We start from the raw sequence: 15,121 nt of genomic DNA, 5'->3' as shown, positions 1-15,121 counted from the left end.
CAGAGGAGGAGAAGGCCGCTTGCTACCTTCAGGTAACCTTAATTTTGGACTAATGATCCTACGTGGAGGCATACTAACCTTCAGGACTGTTACGACAATTCTGTGGGTAGTAAAGAATGTGGAAAAACATGCTGTACTGAAACACCAGCATGTCTTTGCTAATACCAGTGGCCTGGAGTATGTGATATCCCATTGTTGTTTGACCCCTTTCTGACACATCTTTAACTATTGCCACAAGTGGCTACTCGGGATACAGAAACCTGGATTCTTGGTGTTGGTTGCTGAATAGATCAGAGGGTGTTGTGCATAAAACTGTTCCAAAATGAAGGCCTAAAAGGGCATCTGTTGCAAATGGTTATATTACTTTTAAATGTTTAGCCAAATTGAGCCAATCACTTCACTTGCATTAACTCAAAGCAGAGCTGTATAATTCTGTACAGAGATGCCAGATCAGCTGCTTAAACAGCTTCAAGGAAGCATAATTGTATAATCTCCTAAATATTAGCTGTTAGTATGTTACTTTATCCCCACAATAGCTGGAGTAACTAATGAACTTGGACAATGTCATCAGTCACAGGCTGTTCTGAAGGAGCTGGTGGTCATTCAGTTCCTTGGATTAGCACCATGAGAAGCGTGAACATTGCAGGATTAATTTTAGCCATTTAAGTTCAGGTGCCCCATAGGATTTGCTACCTGAGCATTGGTGCTGGAAGGAGAAAAAAGGAAAGAGAAAGGAAGGGGGGAGAGGGAAGCAGGCCAGTTAAGGCCCATACTTGGCCTCTTTTTAATGGGACTTCAGGCTGTGTGAGGAGCAGTAGGAGGAGTTGTCACAAAGATTATTCTGTGGACAGAAAGCTTAAACTGATGCTGTGAGGGCCTTTGCCAGGTGATGGTAGGACTGCTGTTGAGTGAGCTGCTGTGCAGGCAGCTCCAGAGCCTGTGCTGTGTTTATTGTGGCTGGTGTCCTAAAAGCTGCAACGTGCAGAGGCCAGTTCAGAGATAGTCAAGTGGTTCCCATTTGAGCCTCAGTATATTAAGTTCAAAGCAACTTGTAACCTTATTATACAATTCACTTATCACCTAATTCAGGTCAAAGAATACAAAAGTACAAGTTTTCAGTTTAACAGCCATTGGTCTATTTATTCTGAAAGAGAGCTCAAATTGGGTTCCACCTTTCAGTGTCCCTAAGACCTGCTCTGAGTGGAAACACCACGTCAGAGAGAAGCCCTGGAGACTAAACATGGATCACATGTTTAATGTCCCAGATTTCCATTTGAGCTGCATTCGAACCTTGCTTTTGGTCTTCAAGGCTTCTTCTGTTTCCTGTGCCACAGCAACTTCAAACATGAACTGTTCTTTTCTAAATCTCCACTAGGACACCAAGATTAGAATGCTTTGCTCCAGTTACTAATCTCCAAAATACTTAATGTGCTGTGTAAGGCAGCATTCCAGAAGAAAGAAAAGATGCCCATGAACTGTCACTTGAAATTTAAGATTATCCCTCCAGAGACAGTCTGCAATGATCCTCTAGCAGTCATAAACCAGAAGTTTTGAAGCTTGTGTGGGATGAGCAGGGGAGGGGAGAATGCTGTAGCAGGTTTAACATTATCCCTAAAGTCATATGGTAGGATTTCTACTCTGGTTCCATACGTCAGGCATGAAGCAGCTGTGCTGATTCCCATTGCTCACTCCCACTGCTTCGTGCAGACAGCAAGCTGCTCCCCGAGCATCAGCCTCAACAAAGCTGCTTGGTTTTAACCCCTGACATGGTTTGCCAGTTCTTCAGGCTCCTTTTGCTCCCTCCTTCAGGATCTTTCCTTCCACTTTTTGAGCAGTGGGCTCAGTTTCCATTTCTTAATGCAGCAGAGACTGTGATGAGAGCACTGCACCCAGAGTCAGGAGACCTTCATCCATTTTTGTGTCTGTTCACTCGTGACAGATTGTGGCTGTTTGCTCTGACCTCAGTTCTGTGCCTCAGCATCTGGAACAGCAGAGCTAATCCAAGAGTGCTACTAGCAGAATGTGTAGTTAACTGTAGAGGACATTAAGGATGGTGGGAAGGCTGGAAAGGGGCTTGTGGGTTAGGAGGGGAGGTCAAGTAAAACGAAGGCGAATAGACCCATCTATGCTTAATGCACAATGGGCCAAGTGGAAGGTGTCTGAAGGTGGAAGAAGTGTATAGGAGGGTCAGTATCACTCCATGCAGGTGTGCTTTTCTTTTGGAGCAGTTGCTGTTGACCACTGTCAGAATATGAAGCAAGCTGGATTTATAGTCTGACTCAGAAGCTTGTACTCTCTGTTAAAATTCCTGGGTTTAAGCAGGGCTAGTTTTTTAGCTTTTTATTTATTTCAGGGCTGAGATGAAGTATGAAGCATCTTCTCTCTTCATCTGTCTGGAAATAAATGCGTTGTGCTGATGGGGACAGCATCTTTTATGTTGCCAGTGAGATTCTGTGAGGGCACCCAGTTCCCTGGACTCACAGTAGCCATAGTCAGGCTGTTTTACCAAGAGGAAGCTCGCCCCTGTGGAAGCTCAGTGCACTGTTTTCGCCGGGTCTGGCTCAACAAATGAGCCTTAAGAAGGTCACAAACTGCTTTCTTAGGTGTATCCACAGTGAAGTGTTCATGAGAACCCACCATGGGCACAGGAGGGCTGTCACAAGCTAGATGCCATCTGCCGGCAGTGCACTTGAGCTATTAGTGAGCTTCTTGGCATAAGACCTTGCATAGCTTCGCTAGCCCTGAGGAAAGCACCTCTGATTTCTGGATGTGGTAGGGTTGGGTTTTTTTGCATCTTTAAACTGAGTTTTGTCTCCCTCGGGTTAAGCATGTGCATTGCCATGGCTGGTGTAGCTTCTCAGGAAGCAATACAAGAACAAATACATTTCAAATCCTGATCCATAGATTGTCCTTTTTTTTTTTTTTTTTTTTACCACACTACAGCTTAGTTAAAATACACCCCACTCCTCCTCTCACCCCACATTCCTGCCACATACCTGGCATTCCTTCATCCTTAATGAAATGGAGTGGGGGATTTCGCCTTCCTGGAATTTTGGAGGAATACTAAGTGGATTTATCATGAAAAGCCCCATTTAGGATACAAATCTCCCTGAAAGAGAGTCCCCATATGGCAAACCTTGCTTTAGCTGGTAATGGTGAACAAAGTTTTTAGGTCCTCATTTAATAGCTATTTTGGAATATATATATAACATAACATTTTGCAATATATATATATAACATAAATGAAATATATGCCAATAGCAGCCTGGCACAGGGTGCCCAGAGGAGCTGTGGCTGCCCCATCCCTGGCAGTGTTCAAGGCCAGGTTGGACACAGGGGCTTGGAGCAAGCTGCTCTAGTGGAAGGTGTCCCTGCCCGTGGCAGGGATTGGAACTGAATGAGCTTTAAGGTCCTTTCCAACACAAACCATTCCATGGTTCATTGATTCTTCTTCAGCCCTGTTGTAAGTATTGCTGTTGATGGAGACCATGTTGGAACAAGCTCCTGAGAGTGTGGATGAAGCAGAAGAGGCTTAGATCCTTGCAAATACAGGTAGGGACACCAGCGGAACTCCTGGGCTGTTGGCACTTGAGATTTTACCAGTCACTACAGTGTGGACACACTCTCCATAGACAAGGCAAGGTTGTTAAGTCAAAATAGTTTTCTTCAGTCTCAGTCATTAATTGACACTAATAAACACAAAGCTGCCTGGTTGGATCAAACGTTCTTCTGGCCTTGTCCTGGTAGTGACCTCCAGGAGATGTTGAGGGAGAAGTATAAGAATAGGAGCAGTAGTGATCATGTGTGTAAACCAGGAAGAAGGTTGTAAATAATTCCAGTTGGTTAACACCGCATACCCAGGAAGGCATGTGAAATGTGAATGTGGTCCTCCTGGAGCCCCTGTTTCCATGGGATCCATCACTATTGCAGGACTTCGTTGTGTTGAATGGACAAGTTAAGGTATCCAAATTACAAGAGGTCCACATTGATGTGGATTTTTCAGTAGCAAAACCATGCTGGACTGTGACCATCCCTTCGAAGCACTGTGCTGTGGATATTGTGGGTCAGGTGTGATAGCCCCGAGCTGTGCTCCAGAAGGGCTGGGACAGGACTCTTGCATCTGGCCGGTAAGCCCAGCCCTGCCTCTGCTCTGGGAGAGGGGCTTCCCTGCAGCCCCCAGGGCAGGTGCAAAGGCAGCAGCAGCTCTGGGCCTATTGTATGACAGCCCCAGGCTGCTTTCATCCAGCTCCATGGTGGCAAATAGCCACGGGCTATTCTTGCTGCTGGGGAAACAATGGAGAGGAAGGCTTTGATTTCCTCAGTGATGGACACCCTCCTGCTCAGGGGTGGTGCAGATGGAAGGAACTGGAGGCCAGGGCTCCGTTTTTTTTTTGCTTTTATCCTTTGTTAACAGCTGGTAGCTTCTTGTTGTGAGAACTGCCACGACCTCTCTTGAGCGTTTGTTTATGCACTTTGGCTGACATTGCTTGCAGGAGGACTTTGATGCACAGCCCCGGGGGCGTCTTCTGGCTGGAAACAGGAAGAGTTGAGCCCGGCTGAATACCAGTGCGCTCCAGCCTGGGAAGAAGAAGGGCTGGTGCCCTGCCATGGTGGCAGCGTGCTGGGATGCGACTTCCCATCACCTGGGGAAGATGAGTCAGTCACATGCTATGATGGACTGTCGCCAGGCTGATGGCTTGTGCCCTCTTCCCCTTCACAGCAGCATCTCATGTGAGCAGCGGTTATGGCCAGGCTGGAGCAGTGGATGGTGCTGCACTGCCAGTGGGTGGAAAAGATGCAAAGAAGAATCTGGCATTTGTGGGGATTTGTCATGTTTTTCTAAGGGAGCAACCAGGAGGTTGCAGAGGTTTTGTATGGGGTTCAGGCTGCAGAACTGTGTCTGTTAGAGCTGGGAGATGCCCAGCGTGTGATCTGGGGAGCTTTGCCCAATCTTCCTGCCCCTGGCATCCTGGGGGTTTGCTGGCTGCTCCACCAGTGCCTTGTTGGGCTCAACTGAGGAAGGAATGATTCCGAGCTTCTGAGGGCTTCACTTCCCAGTGTACTGTAAAACTTACATATCCATGCCTTTTGCAATAGATCCTATTCACAGGAGGCTTTGTTTCTGCCCTTCACTGCCCAAATCCTTCTGGGTATTGAAAGCAAACAACTTCAATAAGGATGCAGGAATGGAGAGGATAGTTTCTGTTCGCAATACCCCTGAGCCTATTCTCTTAAACGCATTTTAAAAATCACAGTAAATACTGTATTTCACAGCACAGCAGGTTCCCCAGACAGCAGACTGTTCCCAGGAGCTGTAACCCCCCTGAGAATGTTTACCCAACTCAAAATGCACTTTATAATATTATACTGTGTCCTGGGCTGCACCCCCAGAGCGTGAGCAGCAGCTTAGGGAGGGGATCCTGCCCCTCTGCTGCACTCTGGGGAGACCCGCCTGCAGTCCTGATCCACCTCTGGGGCAACAGCACAAGAGGGTCGTGGAGCTGTTGGAGTGAGGCCAGAGGAGGCCACAAACCTGCTCTAGTGGAAGGCATCCCTGTCTGTGGCACGGAGTTGGAACTAGATGAGCTTTAAGGTCCCTTCCAGCCCAGCCCACTCTGTGATGGTCTGATACCACCTTCAACCTATCCTGCTGTCTTCCATGCTGGCATCTGATATACGTATAAGCACTGGTTGTGCCTCACAGGGTTTGGAAATGAGTCTTTAATTGCAAGCTGGGTGAGCAATGGATGGCAATTTTTACAAGCAGACATCATTTGAGTCACAGGAGCCAGCAGTCATGAACAACTGACTGCCAGGTATCAAAGTACAACCTGACAACTGGGGAAGCAGGGCTCATTGAGAGGGGTTTTATCTCAAACTCTAGGCTTTAGGGAACGTTTAAGTAGATGGTCACAGTTTCAAGGAGAACTTTAACTCTCAAGTGCCCTCCAATACCTCCCTGCACGGGGCAGCAGCAGCAGGACCGAGCTACACTGCTCCACTGAGCCACGCGGAATGTGGAGCTCGTTCAGATGTGAACATCCCTGTTCTGGGAGAAGCAGATAGTGAGAAAACAGCAGCAACATAAAAGTATCCCCCCAAATCCCACTGTTCTGATTTTGAATCCAGAACAGCGCTCTGGTGTTTCCAGAGGACAACACCCCCCCCGTGTTCTGAGAAGCTACACTGACAATTCCCTATTTTAATCCTTCCTGGAAGCGTGTTTCAGCAGCTCCCGGTCCTGAACTGGGGAAGTGTTTTCCTGAAATGCAAACAGGAATTCTCCAGGGTTTTCTGGCTCAGGACATGGGTCCTCAGACCTGAGCCTGACTTCATGGAACCACAGATCCCAGCAGTCCCCACCAGGCTGGTGGAAACCCAGCAGTCAGGTCCTGCCAGAACGGACAATTTCTCTTGCTCCAGCTTGGCGGATTGCATTCCTTGGCATATTTTTGCTCCGTGGGCTCTGTTAGAGGATTTTAAGCCAGGCTGCCCCTTCCTTTTTAAAGAAGGTACCTTGGCTTAAATCTAGGCAAAACCAACCCCAAACCGAAACCAACTTCCCCTCAGCTCCCCCTTGGGTTTTTTCCATAAGCATCCTAAGGCTTTCTTGAAATAAAAATGAAACTATGTCTGTTTTGAAAGTGTTTTCATCCTTCAGCTCCTACTTCAAAAATAAAAGGGTTGGAGCTCCCTAAATGTGGCATCAGTTTCTTCTGAGATGTATAATTTAAACATTTTAAAATCAGTGGAGGCCTTTAATGTCTTAATTTCTTAATACTGCTGCCCCAACTTTTTAGACATATAAGCCACTTGATTACAGTTTTATCTTATATGATGAACCATAATTAATATGATCATGTTTAATTTCTTCCTTACTGATCATAAGGTAAAATAATTTCTCCAGAGAAAAGGGAGTTCCCTCAAATAACTGAACAGGAAGAGTTTTTAAATAATTTTGGGTTTGGAAAAAGAAGCTTAAGCCATTGGCTGGGATCAAAGCAGGATGTATGGAATGCAAACTGCATTGCTTGTGATGCAGGGAGAGAATCCCAGGGAGTGTTGGTCTGTGCCTGCACCATTGCCCTTTGCCATTGTGGGTTAACCCCAGCTAGCAACTGACTCCCACACAACTGAGCCACTTCTCTCCCCCATGGTGGGATGGGGGAGAGAACTGGAAGCATAAAAGTGGGAAAACTCATGGGGTGAGATAAAGGCACTTTAAGACAAGAAACCTGGAGAGGGGCTTTGGACAAGGGCCTGTAGGGACAGACCAAGGGAAATGGCTTTAACCTGCCAGAGGGGAGACTGAGATGAGCTCTTAGGCAGAAGCTCTTCCCTGGGAGGGTGCTGAGGCGCTGGCCCAGGGTGCCCAGAGAAGCTGTGGCTGCCCCATCCCTGGCAGTGTTCAAGGCCAGGTTGGACACAGGGGCTTGGAGCAAGCTGCTCTGGTGGAAGGGGTCCCTGCCCATGGCAGGGGTTTGAATTGGGTGAGCTTTATGTCCCTTCCAGCACACACCAGTCTAATTCTATGATGATAGGTAAAGCAAATGCCGTGCACGCTTCCCATGGTCAGGGAGGAGTTCAGCCACCAGGACACCAGGGCTCCATAACACAAAAGGGTGACTTGGGAAGACAAAGGCCATCACTCCCAACATCCCTTCTTCCTTCTTCTCCTCCCAAGCTCTATACACTGAGCATGACCCCATATGGTGTGGGATATCCCTGGGGTCAGTCAGGGCCAGCTGCTCGGGCTGTGTCCCCCCAGCTCCTTGTGCCCCCCCAGCCTGCTCTCTTGTGCGGTGGGGTGAGGAGCAGAAAAGGCCTTGGCTCTGTCTGTGTGAGCACTGCTTTGCAGTAACAAACACATCCCTGTGTTATCAACACTGTCTTCAGCACAGATCCAAAACATAGCCCCACAGTAGCTACTATGAAGAAAACCAGCTCTACTCTAGCCGAAATCAGCACACCTTGCAGACACGACACAGGAGAAGCAATGGGAGTTTCCTGAGTGGCTTCTTTTCCTTCTCCCAGCACCGTTTCATGGAAAACACAGAAAAGCCTTTGATTGTCAGAGCTCTCCAGAAGACATGCTCCGTTTTTTACTGACCTCTCGCATTTTTTTGGCTAAGCTCCATTTACTCACCGCTTTGGGAAGCAGAAACTCTGTATAGAAGTAGAAATCTCCCTGCTGTCCCGCTCAGTCCAATGGCTTGTTCTTTTCAGAGGGGCTCATCGCTGGTGTGAGTGGCACCATCTCAGCAAAGGAATGTACAAGTTGGGAGCCTGAGCGCACAGAGCCATCCTCACCCACCTCAATGTACTTGCCTGTCAGCGCTGAGCACACCAGTGGTGCCATCTAAATGGGGGATGCTCTGGAAAGGTGCATTGGTGCATCTTTATAATGTGCACTTGCACAAGCCAGGGACATCCTCCATGGCAACTTCCCTGCCCATGGGTGAAGCATCCCACGCAGCTGGCAATATTGCCCATCCCTGCAACGCCCTGGTATATCCCAGAGAGTTCACAATCCCAGTAATGGTGTCCCATCCCTTTATCTTCTGAACAGCACATCCTCTGCAACCAAGGCCTTGAGCCTGACAGCGTTTATCTTCTCCTGAAATTCAGTATGAGCAGAGTTACACAGCTGGAACATACTTCATCCGTACCCTGATATGATGTGCCATAGCCTTGTCCTCACATCAGTGGTTCATGACTGAGCCCTCAGCCTCCATCCCCAGTCTTTGGTGCAACACAGATGTGTTTGTGTTTTTTTTCCTTCTTTGTGGCTGCAGCTGACACCCACCCTCCACCCCTCCAGAGGAAAAGGCCACTTTGACACTCAGGTTGTACCCTCAGGAGAGCACAGCCGAGCAAAGCGTCACCAAGAGGCTGTTGAAACAACTCGTGCTCAGAAATGTGACCTTCAAATTATTTGCTTAAACTCCTGAATGTAGAGGGAGGAGAGTGCACTTCCAGCCGTCTGCATGTGTGCTGACAGGGGAAATACGGGCTAATTTCTGCCTCCGGTTGCTCCCTGAGCTGATTCCCCAGAAGCACTTGGTATTAAGTTTCCCTCCTGGATCTCTGTGCCATTATTACCAACAGTGGTCACTCAGGTGTGCTGGGAGGGGAGGAAGAGCCATGAACAGAGATGTCAATTTCAGCACCAGCAGGACAAAAGAAAACTGAGCAGGAAGGGTTCCAGAGCCCAGCAGAGCAGGGAGGAGAAGGAAAAGCTGTGAGCCTTTAGAGATAGAACTATAGAAAATATTGATGATGCTTTTTAGGGCTTGTCAAAGCAGCAAAGAGCATTCCAGCGTTTGTACCTGCGGCCTCACAGGGATTTGACTTCGGATTCACAATTGTATAACGTGTTTTGCAGCCCGGGTTTAAGCGGGGGCTGAGGTAAGTGGATCCAGGGCCATTGCATTGTTGGGGAGAGGAATGTGGTTTTGTGCTCTTGATAGAGGTGGAAATTTGCAGCAGGGCAGGTCTGGGCTGTGGGGGGATTAGATCAGTATCAGCTCCCAAAGCTGCCTGAAGGCAAATTGAATTTTTCACAGAAAAAGAGGAAGAAAAAGCCCTGTGACTTCACTGCAACTTAATCACCTGCCGCTAACTATGGTGCATGAGCTATTCCCCACCTCCACTTTGCTTTCTAACAGTACTGCAGCAATTACATGGCCCGTTTGACTGGAGCAGTTCTAATCCTTGCCGAATAAAAGTGATTCTGTGCAGCTCTGGCTGTTCTGGGTGTCTGATGGTCTGCTGGGTTTGAGCTCTTGGCCGTGGGCAGGAAGGAGGTCAGCTCAGTGGGATGGGTTTGAGCATGGGGAAAATCATAGCATCAGAGGATGGTTTGGGCTGGAGGGGACCTTAAAGCTCATCCGGTTCCACACACATCCAGGGAAAGTGACAGTCCCTCCACCACCAAGATGCAGCTCTGTGAGTCCCCACCAAAACTGGCAGGACTCTAAAGGGACGTGCTCAGGTCACTGGCATTCTTGACTAAACCTGTTTGTCCCAAATACTCTGTTTCAGCCCAAGCCTTAACATACCTGCACTACCAGCAAACAGGTCCCTGACCTCCTGGCACCAAGCCCATGAGAAACAGTCACTGGCTCTCGAGAATAATCCTTCTTGAAAACACTTAGAAAATGAGTGGGTTTAGGGGTGGTGGTTCCATTAGGCTTGCAGAGCACAGGGGGCAACCAGGTACTACTTGGGCACACTTTCCTTTGGGTGTGTTTAGTGCCTTGAGTCCCCAGGTCAAGTCCTGGTAACCAGCACCGAGTCCTTACACCATTAATTCTGCTGGGATTCTGCACAGCGTGTTTCAGAGAGGACTTATTTCAAAAACTGGGCTTTATTCCTTTACCTGTGGGTGGAATTAAAAGCAAGAGCAATTAAATGCTAAGCAGTTACCAACATGTAGAGTTCTCATGTGCTTTGCAATAACTGCACCCGATATCCTTTTATATTTTCATAATGCATCTATCCTTCTACATTTCTCTCTTCCTGGAACTTGAGTAGTGTGATGGCTCCCTCCTTGTTTCCTTGCTATTGAGCCAACACCTCGAACTTTTTCAGACTGAAATGGGCATTTATGTTGCAGATGTTTATGTAATGTAAGTGGCAAAGGCTTGGGTTTGGGGTGTTTCTCTGCAGTGGTGTGAGTTTTCACCCATGCAGGCACATTTGTATCAGCTCTGCTCAACAGTAACTCTGGTCAATACTAACTCTGTTACTGTGTAAACAGCAATAGCAAAGTGCCCTTCAGGGACAGGGGCCGTGGTACATTGGTAAAAACGGAATGAAGCCCTCTGTGGTCTCCCTGATCAGTCAGCAAACCGTTCATCTGGAACTAGGACATAACAGCTTTTTTCTTAGGAAATGGAGGAGTGTGTGAACTGAACTCACCTGTGAACAGCATTGTCTTGGTCTTTGCTCCTTTTTTCTCTTAGTATATATTTTTCCTCTAAGTTTATCCTTGTGTCAAAAGAAATTAGAAAGACAAACTGTAGGAGAGTCATGTCTGTTATCAGGCTGGCTGCTGCCACACTTAATAAGCACTCGAGCTCCCAGAACAGGAAACTCCCAATTAATAGTGATTAGAAACATTTTTTTTCATTGTAAATACTCCAGCACAGTGTACATCATCAGCAGCACTTCTCTGGTTACAGCTGTCATCTTCAGTCTTGTCTACCCTTGGATCTCAATGGAAAGATGGTCTTTCATTTATTCTCTGTCATTAACAAAGCTGATTAACTGGAATACATATGAAGGATCTTGGCCTGCAACAGATGTAGAGCCATGCCTGGACTGACTGCTCAATGCGTTAAGCAAGGAGAAAACATTCATCTGCTCTGCTAAAAGCTCACTAAAAGTGGGAACAGTCTGGGATGCTGCAAAAATAAAACCCAGGTTTGTGGTAGGAGTGACTGTGCATTCCCCCAACTGTTTATACACACGGCTTGTTCTGAGTGTGTTCTGCTGTTTGTTGTCTTGCTACATCATTAAACCAGCTCTCAACAGCCTAGGGAAAAAAAGAAATCCCGATGTTATGTGAGTTGTGTAATAAGGAATATGCAGTTAAGGCCAGATACCTTAACCTTGAGTCTGCGTTTCTAATGTCAGGTAACTTTGATAAGGGGCTGAGTTGCTCATGTCTCCTGATGTTTCCGTTAGTGTTGCTTAGCTCCCACTGTTCCTAATTGCTGATTATTTAAATGTTCACTTACGGGTTTAAAGAGGAAAAGCATTTTAACCTCACTTGGAACTGGGCATGTGTGATGGGACAGACTGATACTGCTGACAACATAATCCTGGTTACCTGAGTGCCGCTGCACCAGTCTCTTTCATCTGTAGAGTAACACCACGGTGAGGGCACCTGACACTGAGGCTGCCCTTTTGAGGGAGGAGAAAGCCCTAAACATGAAACGTCTGTGTTTAAATCCCTATAACCCAGTCCTTGATTCCCACAGCTCTATGTCTGAGCTATAGCTGTCCTTGTGTGTAGCTGCTCAGCTCTGGGTCCAGCCCTGCTAAAACTAATGGGAAGGACTTTCATTAACTGTAGAAACTAGATCCGGCCCTGAAAGATGGACAAAGACTTCTAACACTCCTGCTCCTGGTGAGTCTTTTATGCCTTCAGCTATCAAATGTGTACTGTGCTGAGCAGCATCATTAAAGATGCATGAGCCGTCAGTGTCTCTGTTTCCTGACAGGGCAGGCACATGTTCTGCCCAGGGCTCTGAGCAGCAATTCCAGCATTAACAATCGCCTTGTGCTCTTTCACTTCATTGACAAACAAGACCTGATGAATTTGGAGCATCTCTGAAGTCAGACCTTCCAGGTACAGCTGTCTGGTACACTGATGGAAGGACTCAGAGACAAGCAGGGGTTATGCTGGGTATGGGCTGCTCACTGGGGTGCTGGTCCAAGGAACTAACAGTGTGTGGTCACCCTTAGGAGAGGAGCAGGACCTGCAAGAAAGCACTGCAGCCATGGGAACAGATGGAGAGAAACTCCCCATGAATAAACTCATCTGGAAAATGGAAGATGAAGCTCCTTAGGCAGCAGAACCGGGAACTAAACAGGCTTCAGGATGTAGCAGGGCAGGTTCAACTCAAGGATTGTGTGATGCAAGTGTCAGACCAAACCAGGGGCTTGTGCCTGGGATTCAGGAAACCTGCCTCCAGTTTTTCTGTACCAAAGGGCTCTGAGGCCAAGTTTCTGTCTGAGATTGGATTCAAAACTACACTAAACTCTTGTGGATCTGAACAGAAACGCCAGGTGCACCCTTAAACACTTCAGCTTGTCAAATACCTGAATGGCACAGAGGATTGTTTGGCTACATACCCTGTGTACTTGGTGTAAGCCAGATTATTGCACAATATTTTCTTAAACTTGGGAGAAAGCTCTCTGATGATGATCGGTCACTGATGAGTTTCAAGTGGAGGGCAACAGGAGATATTTTAATTAGCCGCCAACCAATGACTGTCCAACAGAAGGTAGAAGGCCCTTTAATGGGATCAGTGTGTGATAGTGGGTAGAAAATGTCATGTTTCTCCTTTGGTAGTGCTCTGACCTTCCCTCTAACTGCTGCAGACTTCTGAAAAACTGGCATTTGCCTTCAAAATCAAAATCAAAAAGTGTTGCTTTCTGTATTTACCGCAGGCTCCTGTGATCTGGGCCTATGTTCTTGGGTCTGGGCTATTTCCGTACATTTACTTTTTTTAATGGATTGAAGAAACCAGAGGCCAGAGAAACATGTCGTGGTGCGGGTGTCTCTTAGGATGCAGGAGACCCCATTTTGCAGCTGTACCAGACCTGCCAGCACAGCTCCAATCTGGGTTTCTGTGCAGGTCTCTGCCCAGGCTGGACAGCAGGAGCATGGCAAGAATTTCCCAGATTTCTCTCAGCTTTGTGAAATACAATGTGAAGGAAGCCCCTGTTCCACAGGTGAATTACGGGCTGGCAGTGTTCAAGGCCAGGTTGGACACAGGGGCTCGGAGCAACCTGCTCCAGTGGAAGGGGTCCCTGCCCGTGGCAGGGGTTGGAACTGGAAGAGCTTCAAGGTCTCTTTCAACACAAACCAGCCTGGGATTCTATGACTTCTTCAAGGCCAGAAATTAACAAATTCAAGGACACTATCAGAAGTGATGGTTTATTTCCGTAAAGAGAAGAAAGTGGATGTGACTGCAAATGAAATAGCATCATCTTATCTAAAAGCTAAACAATTCTTTAGTCCAGTGCTTAGATCTTTTAGGATACTCTTACTTTGCCTAATGCGATCATTTCCTAAAAGCCTTCAGCACTGACCCAAGGACTGACCATGAGCGCCTGTTTTCAGGTAGCCAGAGGGTCTCACTTCTGATTCAAAGTCATTTGGACGCTGTTTTTTGAGGGTCCCCTCTTCTTGAGTTGCTGTCACTTCTAAACTCACTAAGACAGCATCTCTTGATAATGTGTTAGTGCAAGGAGCTTGTGCGGTACCAGAAGTGTGCCGTGCTTTTATGTTTTGCATGCGAGTTGCATCTAGGCCTCAGAACATCTTCTCAAAGGTTCCCACAGGTGCAAAGGTGTTGAGTTAAAGCGGCTTAATTCTGACCTTCAACATCTGCAGCCAGATGCAAAGTTTGCACCTTGAGACAACCTTTCTGATGAATCTCCCCCACCTGCTGTGAGGAAGGGGAGCACCAGGCACCAGCTGCCACCCCAGGGCTGGAGGAGAGAAACGCGATGCAGAGCCGTGAGAACAGAAACGATTTTCAGCCCCCACACTGCAGGCAGAAGGAAATGCTGTGCTGTTGAGAGGCTCTTCCCCAGAGCCTGTGGAGGTGGCACCAACCCCACAGGTTTCTCTGCAGGAGCCATGGCAGGGGACTTGAAGCGCTACAGAAAATGGAGGGATTAATTCTGTGATTAAAGCCCTTGTTACTGAAGGTGCTGCTGCTGCTCCAGTGGACTCTGAACTGCTGCACTGTGTGAGGAGCTGGGAGGAGGAAACCGCCACCAAAGCAACCCTTCCTCCAGAGAGCTGCCTTTGTGCTTCCAGGAAAGAGGAGGAAGGAACAGCAGCCTTTGGTAAGGGTGAGCTGTGCAAACAGTGGGTGTTGATCAATTATCTTTTTTCTTTCGCTGTGTTTACAAGGTACAAACTGCCACCGGCACCACCCCAAGTCTTGCTGGTTTTTGTGGTGGTGAGGATACACTTTGATAACTTGTTGGAGCGTTGGGAAGTCATCGTGCCAGTTTAGTGCCTCCTGCCCAGGCTGGTGTAGACTTTCTTAGCTCAGATGGAGTAACAGTCCCCAAGGCCAAGGCCCCTCCTGCCAACGTTTGCAAAGTTGTTATTGTACTGATTCCATGCCCAAGAATGAAAGATGAGTTACTCTTGACTTCTCTTGCTGCAGCACTTTGTTGTTCTGCTGATTTGAGCCAGATCTGTTGTACCCTCTCTCTTTGCCTCCTAGCTTATTCTTCATCTAATCTTTGATTTCCTTTCATAGCCTTCTACTGAAATGAAGATCCCAGGTACACCCCTCATCTCTTTTAGTCCCATATTTCTGCTGCTGCTTTCAGCTTTCCCTTGGTACCCTTCTGTGTCCTTTTC

At 47.5% G+C, this 15,121-nt stretch overlaps 1 long non-coding RNA gene across 1 annotated transcript; it reads left to right on the top strand.

Moving 5' to 3' along the window:
* Positions 1–10,854: 10,854 nt before the first annotated feature.
* Positions 10,855–12,772, top strand: LOC134159310 (uncharacterized). The gene is made up of 2 exons (XR_009963115.1): positions 10,855–12,366; positions 12,496–12,772. It is a non-coding gene; the product is annotated as an uncharacterized LOC134159310 (long non-coding RNA).
* Positions 12,773–15,121: the final 2,349 nt, after the last annotated feature.

This window comes from Pezoporus occidentalis, unplaced genomic scaffold (genome assembly GCF_034315485.1).
Source record: "Pezoporus occidentalis ecotype Australia unplaced genomic scaffold, CSIRO_AGI_Poc_V1 ctg144, whole genome shotgun sequence".
Taxonomy (NCBI): domain Eukaryota; kingdom Metazoa; phylum Chordata; class Aves; order Psittaciformes; family Psittacidae; genus Pezoporus; species Pezoporus occidentalis.
Note: the sequence above shows the minus strand (reverse complement) of the source record. Positions and strands in the feature narration are given on the sequence as shown.